General features: G+C 36.8%; 2 pseudogenes; one reads left to right on the top strand and one right to left on the bottom strand.

Moving 5' to 3' along the window:
• Window positions 1-686: 686 nt before the first annotated feature.
• LOC101131671 (protein FRG2-like-2) lies at window positions 687-1847 on the bottom strand (annotated as a pseudogene).
• An 8225-nt stretch (window positions 1848-10072) lies between these two features.
• LOC134757474 (uncharacterized) lies at window positions 10073-15085 on the top strand (annotated as a pseudogene).
• Window positions 15086-25268: the final 10183 nt, after the last annotated feature.

Raw genomic sequence — 25268 nt, 5'->3', positions numbered from 1 at the left:
TTTTTTTGTGTGTATATCTGTGTCAGCCTTTTTTAGCAATATAGCACATTTTTTGTCAAGGTTTGTACCTTGTTATTATAAACATAGGCTATTTCAGTCTTATTCTACATTGTAGTGTAAACATGATTTTTATATGCACTGGGAAAGAAGAAAAATTGTGTGACTCACATTATTGTGATATTTATTTTATTGTACCTGTCTAGAGCAAAAGCCATATATCTCCAAGGTATATCTGTATATTTTCATTGAATTGGCTCCATTTACTGGAATGCTAAATCACTGTTCTTTGACTAAAACAAGAGTTGTGGGGTGTGAAGGGTCAGGGTGAAAATAAAGCAGAAGTGAAGGTAAAACGTCCTCCAACTCACACATGGAGTAAATAAAAATTCAGTGTGGATGAAATACAAAATCATCTAAAATTGAATATTCTCAAAAACATTAATGTTTATATCATTATGTATATGAAAATTATGAAGCAGAGAACAAAACAAAATACATTTAGGTGATGAAAGATTTCATAATCTCACTGTAAAATGCAAGACGAAAAATATAAAATGTTACAATATGTAAAATAAATGACAATATTTATATTACCTTTAATGTCTTACAATACAGTATGACCAACTGAATTGTATAAAGTTTAAATTTAGAAAATTTAAAATGAGACAAATATGAGTCAGGTGAAGGATAAATAATTATGATCAATTACATTTAACATATCTTGACTTCAATTTTATGTAAAAATATTATTAGTAAATACCTTGTGTGGTGATTTCACCGTAATTTTATTAAACTGTAAAAATATGTTGACATTTTCCCATGAAGAGTACCATTAAATGTTTGTGGATATTCGTGTTCCATGGATTCAGTGTGGGAGAGTGAGAGGCTACAACCTTTTTTGAATTAAAAGAGAAGAACATAATTTTATATTTATTTGGCTACAATTTAAAATATGCAAAGGCATATGAATGATTGCATCTTAATATTTGTCTGATTATATAGAAATGCCTGACTGTCATGAGACATCCAAGACATCAAATGTCTAACAGGAAATGTATAATTTGTGTATAATCTTAGCCCTCTACAAAATGCAAGATTCACTATTTTGAGTATATTGTTCATGTTCCTTTCTTATGACTGCTCAGGTTCTGTCATTTATTAACACTGTGCATCTAAAATTGTCACTGCTGGTCATCTGGAAGAATCTGAGAAGTAGCAAGTTCTTGCTCACGTTCCAAGAGTGTATTCCCCTGTGAATAGGGTGAGGGTGCACCTAGCCTAAGCCTCATCTGATCTACTGACAGGCTCAGTTATCTCCTGCCCAGGCAAGGGATGGGCTTCTCTATCCAGAGCTGAATTCTCAGGGCCAGGCAGTGTGGCTGAAACAAGCCAGTTCTTAAGAGAGAAGACATAACCTGCCTGGGTGGCCATGGCATAGAAGGTCTGCACCTGGGCACACAGAGGCCCCCAGATCCAGGCAAGCTGAGTGAGCTTCTCCCAGGTCAGTGGAGAATGGACCTGCTGCACCAACACATGGAATGGGTTTTGATAAATGGCCTTTGGCTCACCTCGGAAGTTCACTAAGCTTTCCAAAGTGATGACTATTGAACTCCAGGGGCCTGAGACTTGTGCCACTTGCTGCACCCAGTGCAAGCCATGAAAGGACCTCTATGGTGGGCATCACAGTTCTCCTGGATTTCACTGGTTTGCAAAGCAGTGGAGGACTTTAGTTTCTTTTTCAACATCAAGCTGCACTCTTCTCTTGGACAGTTCCCTGCAGAGGAAGCATGGGAGTGAGAGACTCTCCAGAACAGTGCCCACAGACCCTCATTTCCACAACCTTCCATGCATCTTCAGGTGAACCTCATTTGTCTCTTCTTCTCCTTCCTGACCATCTTAGCACTTTAATGAAGTGAAGCTTAACCCCTTCTGAGTCCCCAGATATCCTCTGAGTGCCAAGATCTCCAAAATTATCTCAGTCACTAAGAAGCCTTCTTACTGCTCAACCCCAAACAAGTCTTCTGCTTGTTTGCCCTTTAGGGGGAAAAAAAGCAGGATTCTACTTGCTCTGTCTTGGCAGCTGTCTTTGGAGCTGATTCTCCTTTACTTGGAGTTTCCCTCATGCAAGCTCTACTCTGGTTCTATTGATAAAATAAGAGTTTGAGTAAGTGCCTCCAATCAAACACCCTAGAAGGCTTAGTTTATCCTGGACACACAGAAACTGAAGTTGCAACCAAACCTGTCTCTCCTCTGTTCTCCAGAATCCAGAATCTGTAAGGCCCTGGCTGCCAAAGAGCTCCCAGTTTCCTTGCTAGGGGAGACTGTGTTGCAGCTCTGTCTCTTTTTACCTTGAAAGAGTCAAATTTTACCTGATCTAGCAGTGCTGTTTCTGACTTTGAGCTTAGTTTCCTCAGAATTCTTTTCATTTGGATTAGGCTTTGATCCTAGTGCAACATGGAGTTTAGGTGACTCACCTCTCCCAGGTACAGTGTCCCATAGTCTGTCTCTGAAAAATATTTGTGAATCAGTCTTTCAAGTGAAGCTGTTCTGCCAGTGTCATGAGTGAATACATTTCTCAAAGTCTCCTCAGAGATCTAAGCCATTTCCCATTCCCAATTTCAAAATAAAACCCTATCAAAGACACATAGCTCAGTATCCCTGATTCCAACCCTCCCTGGAGACTTCATAGGAACAGCCCAAGGCCTTACCTGCCTTTGCATGTGCTTCTCACTGGAATGGGAGGAGGGGGTCTTGCCTTTTTTCTTTCAATGGTTTCTTCTCATCTGAGCCCTTTTCTGTAAAGGAGATCTGTTTGAAAGAAGGCTGGTCAGTGGGGCATTGGATGTACGAGCAGTGGCGAATCAGAGTTTTCATTTCCTTTTCCCATGTTCAAATTCAAGTGAAAGGTGCTCTCTCTCTCACGTCCAGATTCACAGTGTGAGTTACTCTGCTGGACCTGCCTTTTTATATGTCCCTCAGCTGGGTGTGGCTTACTCTTCTTGGCTGTTTTCTTTTTCTGGCTCTCATTAGTGCCTCAAAAAGAAAAGTTTCTTGCTGTAGTTTTATTAGAGACCTAGACACAGTTAATGGGAGACATTTTCTGGGTCTTGCCATAGTGTCAAAAATAAAAAACAAACAAACAAACAAACAAACAAACAAACAAACAGAGCCAGGGGCACAGGAATCAGAAGATAAGGGAATCATTTTATAATAATTTCCCAATTCCTACCTGGAATTATTTATGATACTGCTTATTATTCAAGATGCAGAATTAAACATACCTGTAGAAAGTAAAAAAGGTTCCCTTCAAAGTTTCCCTTTTTGTTAAAGAATAATTCATAAGTGTTAGAAATAATAGTTTCTTTTAAAGACTAACTTCCTTCAAGACTCCTTGCTTTGTGCTAATAACTCTTTGTTATGCCCCATCCTATGTAGCTGTTAGATATAAGGGTATGAGTACATTCTATGTACTTGTACTTTAACCAAGATATTTGTTTTAGACTTCATAGCTCACAGCCTATGCCCCTTCCCTATTTTGAAATATTTCAAAATATTTTCTAAGTTTTTTTGCAAGCAACTTCCTGTTTTCCTTTGTTCTCCCTTGCCTTTACCTATTTAGGAGAGTTTTAAGTTATTAGCTAGTCAGGTTTAGCTTAGATTGTGAAGTCCAGCTCCAGCCAATGGAGACAGGACACAGTCGCAGGGACAAGCTGCGTAAAGGATAAAAATTGCTTTTCTCCTTTGTTCGAGTGTGCTCTCACCATTGTTCCATCCACAAGGAGCACTCTTTCTGCAAAAAGTAAAATTGCCTTGTTGAGAACAATTTTTGTCTGAATGCTGATTTTTCCTTGTGGTACTGAGGAACAAGCATTCTGTTTCTGAATAAACATTTTATGTATAACAACACCTATATTGAAATGTGTTATACATTTTGCAAAGAAAGAGCATTATACATAGTGTTAAAATAATGTACATAGACATTATAATTTCTCAAATGCTTAGAAATGTCAGATTAAAATTATGGTTGATTGTATTAGATACATACATATATGTTAAAAATGTGGAGAAAAAGTAAATACCAAATAAAATGGCCCATTCTACCTTAACATGGGGGAAGATAATTAGATCAAACATGATAGAATCAATGTGATTAGATTAGAGCTGATGGTAATTTAGTCAGCTCATGATTTTTTTTTTTTTTGAGATGGAGTCTCGCTCTGTTGCCCAGGCTGGAGAGCAGTGGCATGATCTGGGCTCACTGCAAGCTCCATCTCCCGGGTTCATGCCATTCTACCACCTCAGCCTCCCGAGTAGCTGGGACTACAGGTGCCTGCCACCAAGACTGGCTAATTTTTTGTATTTTTAGTAGAGATGGGGTTTCACCATGTTAACCAGGATGGTCTCCATCTCCTGACCTCGTGATCTGCCTGTCTCGGCCTCCCAAAGTGCTGGGATTACAGGCTTGAGCCACTGTGCCTGGCCTCATGATTCTTGAAGTAGCAAAAAGTCTAGGTAGAGAGAGAAGCTCCTCCTGTTTCTCACCTTTCCTGAGTCATCCTGGGAGCTGTATTCTGTTCTATAGAATTTATTCAGTCTCCTTAGTGAAAATGGACTTGGTCCCAAACAGGTAACCCAACTGACCACAAGAAAAACAGCCTAGATCCTGAGCATTCAGCTCCTGTCTTCACACTACAGACACCACACGAGTCCCATCAAAGCCTGGTTATTTCCCAGCATCTACCGTTGAGACATATTCCAGAGCAGCCTCTCAAAATTGCCTAAACGAGATGGGACAAGTATGTTGGAGCTCCAGGCTCAGGACAGCTGTCTCATCCCTTCCTACTGAGAAGTCTGTATCTGCTGGTTAGGGCTCCCAAACTATAGAAGGCTTAGTGTATGTCCCAGCAAGTGTCCCCTAAAAGGACCTTCTTGTTTTTCCCTCTTCTAAGAAAAGCATGCAGGAATGAGACCTTCTGTGTTAGAGAATACTTGCCCTCTGCTCTCCAGTTATTTGGTTGACTGATGAACTGATGCCTGAGGAGGGGAAAGATTCAGGAAGAGCCTGTGGTGAGTGAGTCTGTGTTTTCCCAGGTGTGCTGTCTGTGCAAATAGTGGACCCCCAAAAAATATCAGGTGATAGACAGACACTGCCTAACAAAATTGTCTGAATTTAAATAGGATTTAAATGAAACTTATAATATCACTACATATTGATACCATATTATCATATAAAATTTATTTGATATATAAACCATTTTGATATATTATGGTATAATATCATAAAGCAGTCATTCACACAAGAGCAGATAATATTCTTAGGTACTATTAAGTTTATATGTTAAGGTTGTTACAAAATTTAACTGAATTTTCTTATAAAATTACTTAACAAAATTTTATATGTTATCATATCATAATAATACATATGAATTATATCACAAAATATGATGCCACAATGCTTATGAATTATGATGTCAGAATATATTGTGATGTCACAATGTAAACAAATATGATTTCATAATATATTGTGATATCACAATACATGAATTATGATGTCATGATATATGGTGATGTTATACATATATTGTGATGTCATGATATACTGTGACATCATAATGGATGTGAATCATATCATAATATATTGTGATGTCATAATATATACAAATTATGCTATCATAATATATCAGATGTCATAATATCGTATTTATTTATTATATTTATGATGTTAAAATAACACAAAATTTTTTCAGGTAATTTTATAAGAAAATTCAGTGAAATTTTGTAACAACATTAACATATAAAGAAGCTTACAGTCATGGTGAAAGATGAAATAGGAGCAGGCATAAACGCTAGAAGTGGGAACAGGAAAGATGAGGGAGAGATATGCCACTTTTAAGCCGCTAGAACTTGTGAGTACTTCTTATGACAAGGGCAGCACAGAGTCCTGAGGAATCCATCCCCATGAATCAACCACTTCCCACCAGGCCCACCTGTAACATTAGGAATTAAAATTCAATATGAGATTTAGAGGGGACATCTAAACTATATCGTATGACCATTAGCAAAACAGATGAAACAGATTCACGCTTTCTACTGTCCAGATACTTTCATTCCAGAGCCAATGGCTAAATAATTGAATTCAACATTCTGTGGTCGGAAGAGAGAAGGGAGGTGTACAGGGGACTTTGGCTACATTTGTTCCACTTCCCTTATGCTGTTGTGAGTTCTGATGTCATCTCCTGAAGGGCTATTCATGGACAGAAGAATTATTGCTATTGTGATTATTTCCATTTCTTTAAGCTTAGTAAAAATACATTTTTGAGTTTCTCATATAATATTCCTAAGAAACCCTAAAAGTTTTGGTTAAATTTCTTGTTATTGTGTGTTATAAAAAGTGACAGGGAAATGGCTAAATAGATTGAAATTACACAAACTCTAGGAGTCAAGTTTCTCTTGGGCAGGATTAGAAAAGACAGAACTGGAAATATTCCACCAGCATAGGCATCAGACGCATGGGGCCCACTTTCTGTTGCATCCCTGTTCAGATCCACCCTCTTCCAAGGCATCATCCAGGTCTGGCCTCACCCTAGAATTTCCTCTCACAAAACTAATTAAACGAGACCAGAAATTTGAGAGGTGGCTCCTGCTGCCTCTCCTGAGCTGGTGCCCACAATTTCCTGAAAATAAAAAGCAGATAAATGTGAGCAAATAATTATCTATTTGTGGGCCACAATTTCTTTTTCATTGAAGGCAGTGCTTCTACAGATATCCCACAAAGTAACCTCTTTTCTTTTATTTCTGCAGATCCAGTAGTTGCTCTACAATGCACAAGAAAGTAAATATAAATACCAAAAATCCCTCTGAACAGCTCACCCTTTCTTTCTCTATCCCTTTCATGTGTCTATATAGTTTTTTCCTACACATTTTCTTTTTAAGGTAAATAATTTTAAAAATGAAAGAATAAATGGAAATGCTGGGCCCTTCATTTAAATCCTGGAAATTACAGAACACTTGGCACCCAACTCCCAGGGAGCTATGAGGATTCACTCACGTCACATGATGTTTCCAGCACAGTGCTCTATAACAGACTTCTAAGCACATAGTACATACTAAATATACATTGTATTAACTCATGTATACATGTTTTCCAAATGCAGAATTACTCAAACATTGATATCTTCTCTAGCCTCTGCAAACTTTACAGAGCCAGCTGAGAATAACATGTTTCTGAATGGTGATTGGTGGTTTCCACCTTGGGCCAAAAGTATTTATGTTGTGGTAAGAGTATTGGGTGTCAGGAACTCTGTGTGCTGTGCCTACTTTCTCTAGCTAGTTCCACCACAATGGATGTACTAGAAGAAACATCAGCATTAAGAGGAGACTTTTTAAAGAAGTCAATTCATGGACCCCTTCCAAACCTGCAGAATCACATTACTAAGAGAGAGGCCTGGAATCGGAAATGATTTACATGTACATTGAAACTTGAGAGGCAATTCTTAGCTAAGTCTCTCAGTCTAGGCTTCCAACCATAATCACATGACTACTTTAAAGAAATACCATCACCTGTGCCCTCCCCATGGATTTTGTCTGTTGATCTTGGTGGGCAATACATATGATTTTAACTAGGAAGTCAAATTGTCCCTGTTTGATGATTAGATACTATTATATCTAGAAAAATCTAAAGACCACAAAAAACTTTTAGATTTCATAAAAGAATTTAATAACGTTTCAGGATATAAAAATCAATGTACAAAAATTAGTAGCATTTTTATACACTAATAATGAACAAGCTGAGAACCAAATTAAAAAGTCAATTCCTTTTACAACAGCTGGAAAAAAGGTGAAATAACTAGAAATACAATTTATCATATAGGCTAAAGATATCCACAAGGAAAACTACAAAACGTTGATGAAATAAACTGTACATGACACAAACAAATGAGGAAAACAACCTATGCTCATGGATTGTAAGAATTATTATCATTAAAATGACCATACTTCCCAAAATAATCTACATATTAAATGCAGTTCCTACCAAAATGCCAATGTTATTTAGCATAGAATTAGAAAAAAATTAAATTCGTATAGAATCATATACTAGAAGGCTTTAATAACCAAAACAGCATGGTACTGATATAAATAGATGCATAGATCAAAGGAACAGAATAGGGAACCTAGAAATAAAGCCACAAACCTACACAAAACTGATCTTTTACAAAGTCAGCAAAAATATACACTGGGAAAATGACATCCTATTCAACAAATTGCGCTGGAAAAATTATATTGCCATATGCAGAAGTACAAAATGGGACCTGTCACTCTCACCATATACAAAAACCAACTCAATATGGATTAAAAGACTAAAATGAAGACCTAAAATGATAAAAATTCTAGAAGAAACCCTATGATAAACTCTTCTGGACATTGCCCTGGACAAAGAATTCATGACTAAGGTTTCAAAACCAGATGCAACAATAAGAAAAATAGACAAATGGAACTTAATTAAACTAAAAAGCTCCTGAAAAGGAGCTTTTAATTAACATGTGAGCAGACAACTTATGGGATAAGAAAAATGTTTGTGAACTATGCACGTGACAAAGAACTAATGTGCAAAATATACAAGTAAATCAAACAACTCAACAAGAATAAAACAAGTACCCTCATTAAAAAGCAGGCAAAGTATGGGAACAGATTTTTCAAAAAGAAGACAATGATAGCCAACAAGCATGTAAAAAATGTTCAGCATTGCCAATGATCAAAGAAATGCCAATTAAAAACCACAATGAAATACCATTTTACACCATTCATAATGGTTAACTATTAAAAAGCAAAAAAATGAAAGATATTGGCAAGGATACAGAGAAAAGGGAACACTTATACATTGTTTGTGCGAATGTAAATTTCTACAACCTCGATGGAAAACAGTATGGGGATTTCTTAAAAAACTAAAAATAGAACTTCCATTTGATTCAGCACTCCCTCTACTGGGTATCTATCCAAAGGAAAATAATTTATTAATTAAAGAAGATACCCATACTCATATGTTTATTGCAGCACTATTCACAATAGCAAGGATATGGAGTCAATTTAAATTTATCAATCAATGATTGAATAAAGAAAATATGCTATACATTTATACATTTATGGAATACTATTCAGCCATAAAGAATAAAAACATTTTTTTTGCAGCAACATGAATGGAATCGGAGGCCATGATTGTAAGTGAAATAAATCAAAAACAGAAAATCAAGTACTGCACTTTCTTACTTCTAAGTGGGAGCTCAATAATGCATACACTTGGATATAGAGGCTGGAAAAATAGACGCTGAAGACTGAGAAAGATGGGAGGTTGGTAGAGGGGTTAGGAATGAGAAAATACCTAATTGGGACGATGAGCACCGTTCAGATGATTGTTACACTGAAAGTTCATACTTCATCACTATGCAACATGTCCATGTGATGAAACTGCATTTGTACCCTCTAACGTATTAATAAAGAGAAAAACAAACAAACTTTCATCAAGAGGGCAGACTGAATAACCCTCATAATTTTCATAAATATTTAAGCAGAAAAATAATTTTAATAAAAATAAATAAAAATAATATTGTATTTTAAGAATGGTGTGAAAAGATAATTTGATGAATTAGAGTAGTTAGTACTTAGCACATACAATATGTTAGGCAAGATTCTAAGCCATTAGATATTTGTAGACAGAATATCTGGCAGTGTAAAATAAATAACACAAAGATTCATAGGCAATGACGAGTTGACATTTTTTCAATTATATTAGATGATATTAAAACCATTATAAAATTTACTGTTTTGTATCATAATAAAGAATCATAAATGTTAAATAACTTCATTAAAAAGTTTAACTAATTAGGCATACAGATACATGAGCAGCACGTTTACCAGTAAACAGAGGGTATACATTATTTTCAAAGACCAAAATGATTTTATTTATTTATTTATTTTGGTTAGGGAGCAGCTTTATTTGCTGGGGATATAGTGGGGTTCTCTCTCTGGGAAGTGGGGTCTTCCACTGGACACCCCCGGCAGTGGTCCAGGAGGCGCCATGCAATTCAGTGCTGGGCTCAGCTGGGGTCCGGGCCTTGGAGAAGGCGAACTGTGCAGGGAAGCAGTAGCTGTGGTATCCTCACCGCCCACTCCGCCCGGCTGCGCTGGGTCTCCTGGTGCTCCTCAGACTCCCGCCAAGCCTGCGTCTCTGTAAGGCAGTCATCCATCCAGGCCGGAACCTTATCCTCGGAGCCCAGTTTGACGCAGGCCAGGCATTTCCGCTTCCTCCCCTTGGGCTGGACTTTGCACTGGGGTTTCATCCATTCCTTCTTCTGGCGCTTGTCTGCCCGAGCTTAAATTCCAGCCTCACAAATGTTCCAGCTAGGAAGGGCGTGTCCACGGCGCCATCCACACTGCTCTCCCAGAAGGCACGGGCGGGTGGATTCCTCCAGGGCCACCTGCAGGCCCCAGCGCTGGGCCCTTTGAGCTCCGCCCAGCTTAAGGCCCCAGCACCTACCCACCCGGCCAGCGGCATCCGCAGCCGTCGCTTGCTTCCACCGTCACCCCGGCCCTGCGAAGCGGGTGTGCGCCCCTCAGCTCTCCGAGCCCCCCGGGAGCCGCCTCCTCCCGTGCCCTGCCCCTGGGGGAACCATGCCCGCAGAACCCTGGGCAGAGGTGAAGGAACCGGGAAATGTTCCTTCCTCCAAATTGACCTTGGGGTCTGCCTGGTCCTCTCCATTCCCTCCCACCCTGCTCACACTGTTCACTGGGCCCTTCAGTTTCAGCAAAGTTCCCTGCCCCGTGCCTGTGCCGAGAAGCAGTCCTGTTGCCCACTCTCACCTTTAACCTCTTTTCTGGCCCATTCTGTCTCCCCACTCAGTCTCGGACACGACCCGTCTCCTCCCTACTGTCCCCAGAGCCTCTCTCTGTATCTCTCGGTCAGCCTCCTCCCTGTTTGCTTCTCCCTCCCCATCTGGAATTTCCTGACTCCCATGGGGTGACCCCCATTCTGGGGCCCAGACAAAACAGATACAATTATTTTAAATGGAAACGTGAATTCCATTGAATTCATGACAGCAGTAATTCATCTGGTCATATTTTAAAGAATTATGATAATAGCAACTATCAATTTAAAGTGTTAACCAGGGTTAAAAATAAAACCCTGTTATAGCTAACAAACTAGTAAAGTTGCAGGATACAATATTAACATGAAAATCGGTTGCATTTTGATACAGTAACAGCAAAATATTCAGAAAAAGGAATAAACAAAACAATTCCACTTACAGTATTATCAAATAGAATGAAATAATTCATTAAATAGAATGAGTTTAACCAAGAATGTTAAAGATCTGCATACTGAAAACTATAAAATGTTGGTAAAAGAAAACGAAGAATACAAAATAGGAACTATATCCTGTGTTCATGGATTCTAAAAATTAATATTGTTAAAATATCTATACTACACATAGTTTTCTACACAGTTAAATAAATTTCTTTTTTTATTATTATACTTTCAGTTCTAGGGTTAAATTTCTATCAAAATTTTAATGCTATTAAAGTAAATGTAGAACGAACAATTGTAAAATTAGTATGGAGCCACAAAAGAATCCAAATAGCCAAATACTGAGAAGAACAAACAGGCTGAAAGCCTAAAATTTCCTGATTTCAAACTATATTATGAAGCTATAGTCATCAAAATAGCATGGTACCTACATAAAAACCAATGGAACAAAATGGAGGAGCGAGAAATAGACTCACTCATATACAGTCAACTGTTATCACAGAATTATAAAAGAAATAGAAAATGACTTCAAGAAGTGGTGTACAAAAAACTAGATATGCACACAGAAAAAGTGAGCTCTTATCCCAAAAAATTAAAATAAATTAAGGATTTATATGTAAGAACTGAAATCATGAATTTTCTATAAAGAATAAGGATAAAGCTCCTTGACATTGGTCATGGCAATGATGTTTTGGATTCGACACAAAGAACACAAGCAACTAAAGCAAAAATAAAAAAGTGGAACTATATCAAAGTAAAAAGTTTCTGCACAATAAATAAAACAATCAAAATATAGAGATAGTATGTTGGATGGGAAAGAATATTTGTAATCCATATGTGGGATAATATGATACTATCCAAATTATATGTCACACTAATCAATATAAAAAAACCCACAGCAGAAAAAAACAAAAACCAATTTTATTATCAATTGGGCAAAATATCTAAATAGCTATTTTTCCAAAGACTTTAAAATGGACAGCAAATATATAAAAGCATTCTCAACATCACTAATTATCAGAGTAATTAAACTCAAAATCACAATGAGATATCACCTTATCGTGGTGTTAGGATAGCTATTATAAAAAAGTCAAAAGATAAAAAGTGTTAGAGTGCAAAGAAAAGAAAATATTTGTACACTGTTGCTGAGCATGTCCATTGGTGCAGCCACTGTTAAAAAAATTATAGAGATTCCTTAAAAATTTTAAATTAGAAGCACCATTAATCCCAATTTGGAGTATGTAATCAAAGGACATAAAAATAGTATTGCCAAGGGTATCTGTACTCTTCTGACACAAATAAATGGATAAACTGTGTAAGAGAGGTAATTTCAGCTGTAATAATGAAAATTTCATTTACAACAATATTGATAAACCTTGAAGACATTATGCTAAGTGAGATAAGTGAAATACAAGAAACACAAATACTGCATGATTTCGTTTGTGGAATCAAAGAGAGAGAGAGAGAAAGAAAGAGAAAGAAGAAAGAAAGAAAGAAAAAGAAAGAAAGAGAGAGTAGAATGGTAGTTACCGTGGGCTAGGAAGTGGGGAAAAGTGGGAAGATACACACATCTTAAAGCACTCTATTTTACACCCTAAATGTATACACTTTTCAATGTGTAAATCATAGCTCAATAAATGTGGAAAAATTTTAAGATTAATCAGCAGGTCCTATCTAGCCACATGTAAACTTTATTTAAAACTCTCTTGGCCACTGTTTCTGACTCAAGCCAGGAAGGGCCCTAGTGCTTCTGGCCCCTTGACTTCTCCTACGCTCCTCCTGCTGTTACTATAGCTGAGGAAGATGTAATAGTTCCCAGGAGTTTTCCGGTTTCCAGACCTTGCAGATCGGGGAGGGCCATCAGCCGTCCCCTTGCTTGTTGCCCACAGCCCCGTTTGGCTCCAGGCAACTGTGTCAGGGCATCCTGGTGGGAGCCACAGCAGCCATCTTGGCGAAGCTGCCTTTCCATGCCTGCATTCCCGTGGCCTCTTGGCTCCCCAACCGTCCATTATGGCCCCCGTGCAGCCCTCCTCACATTACCAGTGAAGGGAATGTAACTGCAGAAGATACTAAGGAGGAAAATGAGAAAAAAAAAATGTCCCGTGTATTAGAGTAATTGTCATTAGATCACCTGTGTTGCATACAGGGTCACTCTTTATCATTACTGCTGTAAAACCTGCGGCAATCGGAAGAGAAAATGATCCTGAGCATACTCTTTGAATCCCTGAAGTTGGTGTCGGTAAGTTTCATGCAGAAATTTATTTTGACCATGACTTACAAAGTTATGTCCTTGTAGATCAAGGCAGTCAAAAGAGAACAGTTGTTAATGGAAAATGGATTGTTCAACTGGAAATTAATGTGACCCTTATGTACTTGAGCATAGTCATGAACTGAAAATTGGAGAGACTGTGTTACCCTTTTACACTCATCCTAGCACTGATACCTGGGCTGGCTGTGAACCACGACAAGTTAGAGCTCACCCTTGCCTTGATAAGAAAGATGAATTGTTAATTGGACCAACTCTAAGTAAGGAGAAAAAATAGTTGGAAATAAGAAAATAATTAAAGAAAATACAATTAAAATATGTTTACAGAAACAGACTATGAAGATAAATAGACATTGAAGAATCTAAAATATAAAAATAGAGGTGGAAAACGTAGTGAGCAGATTGGAAGTGAAGGAACCTTCCAAAGAGATAATTCTCCTACATCTGTTCATTCTGAAATTACCAACAGCAACAAAAGTAAGATGTTGCAGAAGATGGGTTGGATAAAAGGTGAGAGCCTGGGGAACGAAGGCTGGGAATGAAAACTCTGATTCAGCTTCAGCTTCAGCTTCAGCTTCAGCTTCAGCGAACACCTGTAGGCTTGGGGACAGGCAATCCATCCTCATTTGAAGAAGTTCACCTTCTCCAAAACAAAAACAAACATACTGGGGCAAAGCATGAGATAGGTTTGCTGAAAACTTCCCAGAAACTAAACATTAAAAAAATGACCCAGGGACCATGACTTGGGTAAAAGGGACTGTAGAGTGTAGGTTAATCATAGATGAAAACTCAAGCTTTCTTAAAAATAGAGTTTGGAAAAGTTTGGAAACTCTTATCGATTTTATTTTATTTTCTGCAGAGCTTTTATTCCCCAAAGACTCTGTGGCACACAGGTACTGTGTCACAGTTTACCCTTTCCTGATTCGGAAATGTATAATAAAGTTTGGTTTGCAGCTTTTAAAAACCATTTTTTAAACTAATAAATAGTGACTGAATCAAGTTATGCAGTTAGTGGACTAAAGTTTACAGGGCACAGATGAGCCTATCAAACTTCATTATTTTATTTTGTCATCCATATAAGCAAAAAGCCATATAAGCAAAACTCAGGTAACCACTAATAACTTAAATGTACGTTTGTCTTTTTCTCCATATATTCACAGTAAGATGCACAGCAAAAGAAACATCAAAAGTTTATAAAAATAAATCTGACTATATGCATCATTGTTTATGCCCTTTAGAACCTAGGTAAAAGAACCTATTATACTTGATATAGCATAAATAATGTTATTGAAGATCTAATAAACTGGTGACATATTGTAGAAAATTAGTGTTTTACTGACTTCTTTGAAGAATTTGTTTATTGGTACTACATATTCAGCATTTATATTTGACTTGTTTCATAGCTAACAAGATATTTAGATATGAACAACTGAGTAGAGTATTGAAATAGTGCGCTGGCATTTGTAGTTTTCATAAATATTATTGCAGGCAATGGAATTGCACCAGAGAAATCTGATTTCTAGTGCAAAAGGAATACTTAGCGAGGACCTCAAGTCTAAGATATTTATTGAAAATGTCCTCAATTGCAATACAAACATCATAAAAAAATTTAAAACGCTCTTTTCAATAAATTATGAATTAAACAAAAAATTTAAATGATAGCTTTTATGGAGGCAGGGAAATGCTAATGAGGTAGAATGGCAATTGAAGCCAAAAGATCTGAATTCAGGTAAACAATTTTGCCCATATTAGTTTTATGTTAAAGGAAACAATGATTCTGACTATATACTGCAGTAAAGTATTTCAGAAATTTGTGTATAATACATGATTAATTTTCTAATGGTAAAAAAAAGAACCACATCCTTCAAATTATTACAGTACTGTCTATTGAAGAGAGTGGTATTTCAAACGAAGAAACTTGGAATTTCTCATGAGGTGGTCATCTATGCCACAGAAAATCTATGTAAAATATTTTATTCATGTATGCAAATGTTGATATTTCTGCTTTTCAGGAAAATAACATGCTCTAAAAACTTAATGCAGATAACTAAAATTACCAATAAGTTGCAAGAATTCACAAAATGCCTAATATAGTTGAAAGAAAAATATGGAAACTTCTCAGGACCAGAAGAAAATAAAGGTAATGATCCAAAGAGGCATCAACCTAAGAGGTACTGACCCTTCAGATGGATCTGATCACAAGGATATCAGTTCTATGTGGGTTGTTCAGCTTCTGACAAAGCAAATGGAATAAACATAGATAAATTGCCTGTTGGCATCTGGAGTGTGCTGTCTTCCACATGTGAGAACTTAATTATAAATTATGTTGCAGAAAAGGATATACACTACTAGTGTGAAGCATTAGATCAATTATATGGCTCATAAAACTCAGATATGAAGTTTATATTAAAATGTTTGCCAATATCGGCCGGGCGCAGTGGCTCACGCCTGTAATCCCAGCACTTTGGGAGGCCGAGGCGAGCTGATCACAAAGTCAGGAGATCGAGACCATCCTGGCTAACACGGTGAAACCCCGTCTCTACTAAAAATACAGAAAATTAGCCGAGCGCGGTGGCGGGCGCCTGTAGTCCCAGCTACTCGGGAAGCTGAGGCAGGAGAATGGCATGAACCCGGCAGGCGGAGCTTGCAGTGAGCCCAGATAGCGCCACTGCAGTCCAGCCTGGGCGAAAGAGCGAGAGTCCGTCTCGGAAAAAAAAAAAAAAAAAATGTTTGCAATATCATGAAAAAACAAGAAACCAAAATAATGTGGAAAGAAACCTACGAGCTTGTTAAGTTGTATTTGGAAAAGAGGCAAATGGAAAGTGAAGTATTGAAAATGTAGTAAAACAATTTAATTTCTGGCATACAAATTACATTATTAAAATAGACTGAGCTAATGAGAGAACTACGAAACTGAAATGCTGGGTACAATTAATGTAGTTATATACTCTATAGAGGCAAATTAATACAAAATACAAATATATTTATACATGAAGACTAGATGAGAAGAAATAAAAAACATTTAATTGTTTTACTAGACTATAAACAGGAAGGCAATATTCAATGAATTGGTGGCTCATACGTTTCAGAAATTAGAGACAAGACATGAATCTTATCAAAGTTTAGAATGTAATGAGTCAAAAAATAAATTAAGAAATACTTAAAAGAAATAATGGTTTTGGTTATTGTGAATACTGCTTCAATAAACATGGGAGTGCAATTATCTTTTGGACATACTGATTTTATTTCCGTCTGATATATACCAAGTGGTGAGATTGCTGGATCTTATACATGGTAGTTCTATTTATAAATTCTTGAAAAACCTCCATGCTGTTTTCCCTAATGGTTGTACCAATTTACATTCTCACCAATAGTGTATAAGTGCCCATTTACAGATGAATGAAGAAAATGTTACATACACACACACACACACACACACACAGGAATAATGTTCAGTAATAAAACAGGATGAAATTCTGTCATTTATATCAACGTGGATGAACCCAGAGGACATTACGTTAAGTGAAATAAGCCAGTCAGAGAAAGAAAAAGAGCACATGATGTCACTCATATGTGAAATCTAAAAGAGTTGATCTCATAGAAGGAGAGAGTAGAATGGTGGTTACCAGATGCTAGGGAGAGTGAAGGGATGAAGGAATGGTGAGGGGTTTGTCAAAGTTACAAAGTTACAGTTAGACAGGGAGAATAAAGTCTGATGTTCTGTTACACAGGGACTACAGCTAATAATAAAGTACTGTTTATTCTAACAGCTAGAAGAGAGGATTTTGAATTTTATTAGCACAAATAAATAATAAATGTTTAAAGTGCTAGTTATGCAAATTACCCTGATTGGGTCATTATACAGAATATACATACATTGAAACATCACACTGTACCCCATAAATATGTACAATGATTATGTGTCAATTATAAATAAAATACATCTTGAAAAAAGAAGAATGATCAAAGTGCATGACACTGAAAAGAAGAAAAACTCTTTAAAAGCAGTGAGATAGAAGACAGATAACTTGTGAAGCTGATGGAAAACTCTTACCTTTGTATCAAGTCAGAAAACAGAAAAATTAATATCAATAAAATATTAAAATAAAAGCTTCTGGGCAGCATACAATCTATTAACAGAGTGATAAGACAACCTATAAAATAATAGAAAATATGTGCATCTGACAAGGAGTTAATATCCAAAATATATAAGAGACTCAACTCAACAGCAATAAATAAAAAGAACCCAACTAAAGAGTGAGCATAAGACATGAATAGACATTTTTCCAAAGAAGACACAAGGAAATGCTCAGCATCACTTATTATCTGAAAAATGCAATCCAAAACCACATAAGATAGTACCTCATTCCATTTAGAATGGCCATTGTCAAGAAGACAAAAGATAACAAGTTTAGATGAGGATGTGGAGAAAAAGGAACACTTATACACAGTTGGCATGAATGTAAATTTAGTACATTTTTAGATGTATTTTTTATTAGAAACTTCATGAAAAACTATGCAGGTTTCTCAAAAGAAAAACAGAAACAAAATAAAACAAAAATGAAAAACCTAAAAATGAAACTACGATCTAATCCAGCAATTCCACTATTGAGTATATATTAAAAGGAAATAAAATCAGTATATTGAAGAGATACTGCACTCCCATGTTTATCATGGCTCTATTGACAGTAGCCCAGATATGGAATCGATCTTAGTGTCCATCAAGGGATAAATAGATAAAGCCAATGTGGTGTACATACACAATGGAATAGGATTTAACCACAGAAATAATGAAATCTTGCGCTGCGGGCTGACGCCGGTCTCTGGCGTACACGACCCCTGCGCCCGGACTTCCGGTCTAGCCGAGTACCCGACAGGGGGTATCCTGCTGCAGACCCTGCTTCAGGATCACCCACCCTCCGCCTCCCAATAGCTCGGGTTTTTTTTTGCGGTCGTGGCGGCTGCTGCTCCTACTGCCGCAACTTGGAATCCAAAACGCTTCGTGGTGCTCTCAGGACAGAACCATGAACCCAGTGCAGCTGCGGTGCGTGACACCGCCAGGCGCCGCCTGCGGAGCCTGACGTGTCCTCCTTGGCCTGAGCCCTCCCGCAGCGCAGCGCCGAGTTGCTCCTGCTAGCGGCTGCCGGGGAGGGACTGGAGCGGCGGGACACCTTCGGGGAGCGTGCAAAGGTGGAACCGCAGCCGCCGCCACCTCTCTCTCCCCCGGGGATGTGCAAAATTACCATGAAATTATGACTTGTCATCCTGCGAGTTACCAGTTGGAAAATTGGAGTCTAGAAAATGTTGCCCCCATTTTAGCCCACCGGTTCCCCAATGGCTATATTTGGGTGATTAAGTGTTCCCGAACGCATTTGCACAAATTCAGCTGCCGTGATAGTTTTCTGAAAAGTAACATATTTGGTTGCCCAGAACACAATACTACATATATTAATTTTATAACATTATATATACTATTATATATGCACTATTGAACAACTACAATGAATCAAACACTGCTATAAGAACTTTGTATTCATTATCTCTCAAGAATTCTCTTTGAGGTAGATTTCAGTATCTTCAAAAGAGGCTAATTTATAAACAATACATATATTTGAATAAGAAACTAAAACATGAAAGGCTTTTAAAATTACAATAAGGAATAAGGAATAAGGAAAGAGCATTATAGAAGTCTATAGAGTATGCATCTTTACAGAATGTTTTAAAATTTAGAAAGTTGAATAATGTATTATTTAGAGACACCTACATACGTAGTATAATTAATAATAAAAGTCAAAGGAATTATACTTTCTCAAAACTGAGGATGAATGATTATTTTCTGTGGTAGAGAGGCAAAGAGTTATATTTGGGAAAGACTGTGTAGACAATACAGACAGCTTCAAATGTAGGAGTAAAGTTTTATTAAGTAATTGATAGGTACAGGGGGCTGAATTTATTTTTCTACAAACACACACACACACACACACACACACACACACACACACGATTTGGCCCTGTATATTCATGAATACCACATCTGTGAATTCAAACCAACCTTGAATAAAATGTAGTTAAGCATACAATGTTTACTTTTGTACTGAACATGTGCAGACATTATTGTCATTATTCCCTCAGCAATACAAAACTATTTAAATAGCATTTATGTTTCATTAAATATAATAAGTAATGTAGAGATGAATCAAGTAATATGCAAGAGATTGTGCGTAGGTTATATGAAAATAATCTTTCTTTTTATATAAGAGACTTAAGCATCTAGGATTCTGGCATCCCAAGGTGGTCCTGAAACCAATCCCCTATGGATACCTGTTTATCCATAAGGACAACCATATAAGGGACAACTGTGTGTGTGTATTTATATGTATAATTTTACACATACAAATATATAATATACTAGTGCTTAATATTATAATTTTTATTATAAGTGCTTGATATAAACAAGCATTAAGTTTATATGGCATACAGTACAATGTTTCACTTAGTCATTTTCCATCTGTACAACAAACCCCCCATGACACAAGTTTACCTACGTAACAAATCTACACTTTTACACCTGAACTTAAAATAATAATTTAAAAAATGTTATTTTTCAAGATCCTATTGATGACATTAAGTGGACACTTACTGAAAATGTATTTTATTGATGTTTAATATATAGATTTATGCAGTCTCATTTTACTTTTTTGTTGTTGTTGCTTATGCTTTTTATGTGGTATCCAAGAAAGTATTGTCAAGATCAAAGTAATAATTCTCTCACCGTGTAAGACATATTTGGAATATTTTATTCAAAAAATTTTATAGTTATAGTTTTTACATTGAAATATTTAAGATAGTTTTTATATACGGTGCAAGAGAAGCATCCTACATTGTTATTTTTCATTTGGTGGATAGTCAGTTTTCCAACATCATTTGTTGAAAAGACTATTCTTTCTCCATTGTGTGGTCATATCAACCCATGCGCAGGTCATCTGATTATATTCACAAGGGTTTATTTTGGGGTTTTCTGTTCTGTTTCATTACCTCTTTCTCTTTATACTAGTACCTTACTGTTTTTGTTTCTGTAACTCTGATATGTTTTGAAATCAGAAAATATGATGCCTTTAACTTTATACTTCTTTTCTAAAGCTATGGTGGCTATTCATGGTGGCTTGAGATTTCATATACATTTTAGATGTTTTTTATGTTTCAGCAAAAACATACCATTGTGATTTTCCTAAGGATTACATTGAACTTGTATGTCATTGTGGGCAGTATTAACATTTTAACAATATGAAGCCGTCTGACTCTTGAACAAGAGTGGGTTCAAGGGTGTATTGCTTAAGTTCTGCATATTTTGGGATATGACAGTTTTCCTTCTGCTTGTAGTTACTAGTTTCATTTTGTTGTGGCCAGAAGGAATATAGTCTCAGTCTTTTTAGATTTAATAAGACTTGTTTTGTGTCCTAATGTATTGTCTTTCCTTGAGTGTGTGTTATGTGATTGGGAATATTGCTTATTCTGCTATGGTTGACTGAAAAGCTCTATATATGTCTACTAGGTCTAACTGGTCTTTAATGTTGTTCAGGTTTTCTTTTGTATTGATCTTTTATCTGTTTTTTCTATTTACTACTAAAAGTGGAGTATTAAAGCCTCCCACAATTATTGTGTCGATGTATACTTCTTGCTTTGTTTCTGTCAATATTTATGTATTTGGGAACCCTTATATTATGTGCCTATTTATATTTATACATGCTGGAGATTCCTGGCAAATAGGTGCTTTTATCATTACATAATATTATTCCTTGTCTCTTCTGACAGTTTTAATCTAAGGAGTATTTGGGTTAAAATAAGTATGGTGACCCTGTCCTATTTTGGTACTATTCATGTGGATTGTCCTTTTTCATCCTATTTCTTTCAGCCTATTTAGTTCTTTAGACCTAAAGTGAGTCTCTTAAAAACACCATATTTTTGGATATTGTTTATTGTGAATCCATTTATGCATTTTATGCCTTTTGTGTAGAAAGTTTAATTGACTTATCTTTAAAGTAATTACTGAATAAAATAGAATTTCCATTTCCATTCAATTATTTTCTGTTTCTTTTAGTTACGTTTTTTTCTCCTTTCCCCTCTTACTGCCTTTTTTGGTCATTGTTGATTTTGTAAGGACATATTTTGATTTATTTTTTATTTTCTTTTGTGTACCTTTCATAGATTTTTTTTTGTGATCACCAGGAGGAATAGAGAGTATATAAAACACTTTAAAATTATATCAATATATTTTATCTCATAACAACTTAACTTTGTGCACAAAAAGATACCTCTTTACATCTTTTCTTTACCTTATCAAGTTAATACAACAAAATTTTATCTTATTATTTTTACAACATAGATTTTTATATTGTGTATTTAACAAGCATATGCAAATTTTTAATGTTTTTACAATTTTATAGCAGAATTATGTGTATTTTATACACCATCATTATGATAATAGAAAATTCTCTATTTTTTTGTATATTTACCTTTAACAGAGAGTTCTATACTTTTATATGGCTTTATAATTAGCTGTCTAGCATTGTTTTATTTTTCAACATAAAAGTCTCCGTTTAGCATTTCTTGTATGGATGTTCTAGTGATGATGAACATCATGTATGTTTTTTAAATTTTAGTAACAGGTGGACTTACTATGGCTATTGCACTAGTCTTTTTATAACACTGTTATAAAAACTATATGAATCTGAATAATTTATAAAGAAAATAAGTTTAATTGACTGACAGTTATACAGGCTTAACAGGAAGCATGACTAGGAGGGCTCAGGAAACTTACAATTATGGCAGAAGGGAAAGGGAAAACAAGCATGTCTTCACAATGGTGGAGCAGGAGAGAGAGAGAGAGAAAGGGTAAGTGCCACACTTTTCAATCATCAGCTCTAAGTAGTCACCCACTATCATGAGAACAGCATGGGGAAATCAACCCCCATGATTTATCAGTTTCCTCCCTTGACATCTGGGGATTACAACGTGACTTGAGATTTGGGTGGAAGCATGGAGCTAAACTGTATCAGTTATATTGTTACTTGTGTTTCTTATTTATAGCTATTTTTTTCTAGTTTTCTCTCTTTCTGCTTTTCTTGTGTCTCATTGATTCTTTTCTTTTGTGGCAATATGCTGTGGTTCCTTTCTCATTTTCTTTGCTGTATCTCTACAGGTATTTTTTGTGGTTATCAGGATGATTAAATAAAACGTCTTGAAGTTACAATATATTTTCAGCTGGTAACAAATTAACTTTCATTGCATACAAAATTTTCTCTCTTTGCATCTCTCTTCAAACTTAAATTACATTATATATTTATGTTTTTATATTTTATATAACATATCCATTAACAAAGGTTTATGATTGTTTTTATGCTTTAGTCTTTCAGATTCTATAAAAGAAATAGAATGCTTTATGCACCATTATTATGATGCTACAGAATTATATATTTGTATATGTACATACCATTCTTAGAAAGCTATATCTTCATATAATTTTGTTGTTGCTTTTTTTAAGGCAGGGTCTCACTGTCACACAGGCTGGAGTGCAGCTGTTTGACCACAGCTCACTGAAACCTAGAACTCCCAGGCTCAAGTGACCCTCCCACTTTAGCTTTTTGAGTAGCTGGAACCACAGGCCTGCAACACCATGCCCAGTTAATTTTTAAAATTTTTATAGAGATGGAGTCTCAACATGTTGCCCAGGCTTGTCTTGAACTACTGGGCTCAAGCAATTCTCCCAGAGTGCTGGGATTACAGGTGTGAACCACCACACCTGGGCTGATTTTGTGTTTCTGTGGCATCAAGACAAACTCTAGGATATGAATGGGGTTGTATATTGTATCTGAGTTCAAGTATAAGTGGTGAGAAGAAAAGTTAGAAGCAGGTGCCACAGGAAAATATAGAAGGGGACGGAATAGGTGGGGTGAGTAAGTTTCCCTGAAGAACGTGATATGTGTTGGGTCCTGGTAGATGGAAAGTGAGCAGGGAAGAACATTCTAGAAAGAGAGAAGGGCCCAGAGGCCCAAAGCAGAGACAAATGGGGGGTCAGTGGCAAATTTGGTACCTTTTTTGGTAGTAATAAGATTTTTGCACCTGTATGGTTGCCTGGTCTTCAATTCTACTTGCAGAATCTGTGCATGTCATTTAAACTTTTTGAGCTCTGGTGTCTCATTTCAGCCTCTTCTTGTTTTGGAGGCAGATCTCAGGTCCAGGAGGCCCAACTTGATGAGCTCTTGGACCAAATAAGGCATCAAAGGCATGAGGAAATACTAAAGTTTCATCTAAGAAAGGCCAGAGATTTTCTGAAGAACATGAAATCCAGGTTGGCTGACGAGACCCTGAAAGACAGAAGAGGCTGGCGTGAAATTTATAATTATGGTCACAGGCAGCCCACTCAGGAGCCTAGGAGGTTAGTCAGCAAGCTGAGGACTAAAGTTTTGCCTCTAACTTAAGGGAGTGTTGTGGTCATTTGCAGCTTTACTCTGAGCCCATACAGAAGCTTCAAGAGAGAATGTTGAAAAGTTTATGGAGGAAAGTTCTAGGACAATGTACTTTAAAGTGTGACATAAAGTGTGTGTTGAAAAAGGTAAAATTGATGAGTCTTTTTATACATAGAAGATAAATTGTTATTATCTTAAGCAAGACTCTTATAATTATGCAGTGTTTTATGTAAGCCTCGGTAATTACAAGAAAAAAATTATAATAGATATAAAAAAGAAAAAGGATCAAAGCATATAATAACAATAAAAGCAAAAAAAATTAGCAAAAGCACAAAGGAAGACAGCATAAAATCTACTAAATGATCAGACAGCAATTAACAAATTGGCAGTAATAAGTACTTGCCTATCAATAATTTTTTAAATATAAAAGTCTAATTATCCAATAAAAACACGCTGTTATGGTATAAATGTCCCCTCCAAAATTTATGTTAAAATTTAACTCCCTTTGTTACAAAATTAGGAAGATAGACATTTAAGAATTTACTGGCTGGGTGCAGTGGCTCACGCCTGTAATCCCAGCACTTTGGGAGGCTGAGGCGGTCGGATCAGGAGGTCAGGAGATCGAGACCATCCTGGCTAACACAGTGAAACCCCGTCTCTACTAAAAATATAAAAAATTAGCGGGCGTGGTGTTGGGTGCCTGTAGTCCCAGCTACTCAGGAGGCTGAGGCAGGAGAATGGCATGAACCCGGGAGGCGGAGCTTGCAGTGAGCCGAGATGTCGCCACTGCACTCCAGCGTAGGCGACAGTGTGAGACTCCGTCTCAAAAAACAAAAACAAAAGCCGGGCGCGGTGGCTCACGCCTGTAATCCCAGCACTTTGGGAAGTCGAGGCGAGTGGATCACGAGGTCAGGAGATCGAGGCTAGCTTGACCAACATGGTGAAACTCTGTCTCTACTAAAAATAGAAGAGTTAGCTGGCGTGGTGGTAAGCGCCTGTAATCCCAGGTACTAGGGAGGCTGAGGCAGGAGAATCGCTTGATCCTGGCAGGCGGAGGTTGCAGTGAGCCAAGACTGCACCACTGCACTCCAGCCTGGGCGACAGAAAGAATTTGCTAGGCCATGAGGGCTCTACTCTCATGAATGAATTAATGTCGTTATTTCCAGAATGAATTAGTTGTCGTGAGAGTGGTTCCATTATAAAAGTAAGCTCTCTGGTGTACACCTTCTGTCCTCGTTAT

This window comes from Gorilla gorilla, chromosome 18 (assembly GCF_029281585.2).
Source record: "Gorilla gorilla gorilla isolate KB3781 chromosome 18, NHGRI_mGorGor1-v2.1_pri, whole genome shotgun sequence".
Classification (NCBI taxonomy): domain Eukaryota; kingdom Metazoa; phylum Chordata; class Mammalia; order Primates; family Hominidae; genus Gorilla; species Gorilla gorilla.
Note: the sequence above shows the minus strand (reverse complement) of the source record. Positions and strands in the feature narration are given on the sequence as shown.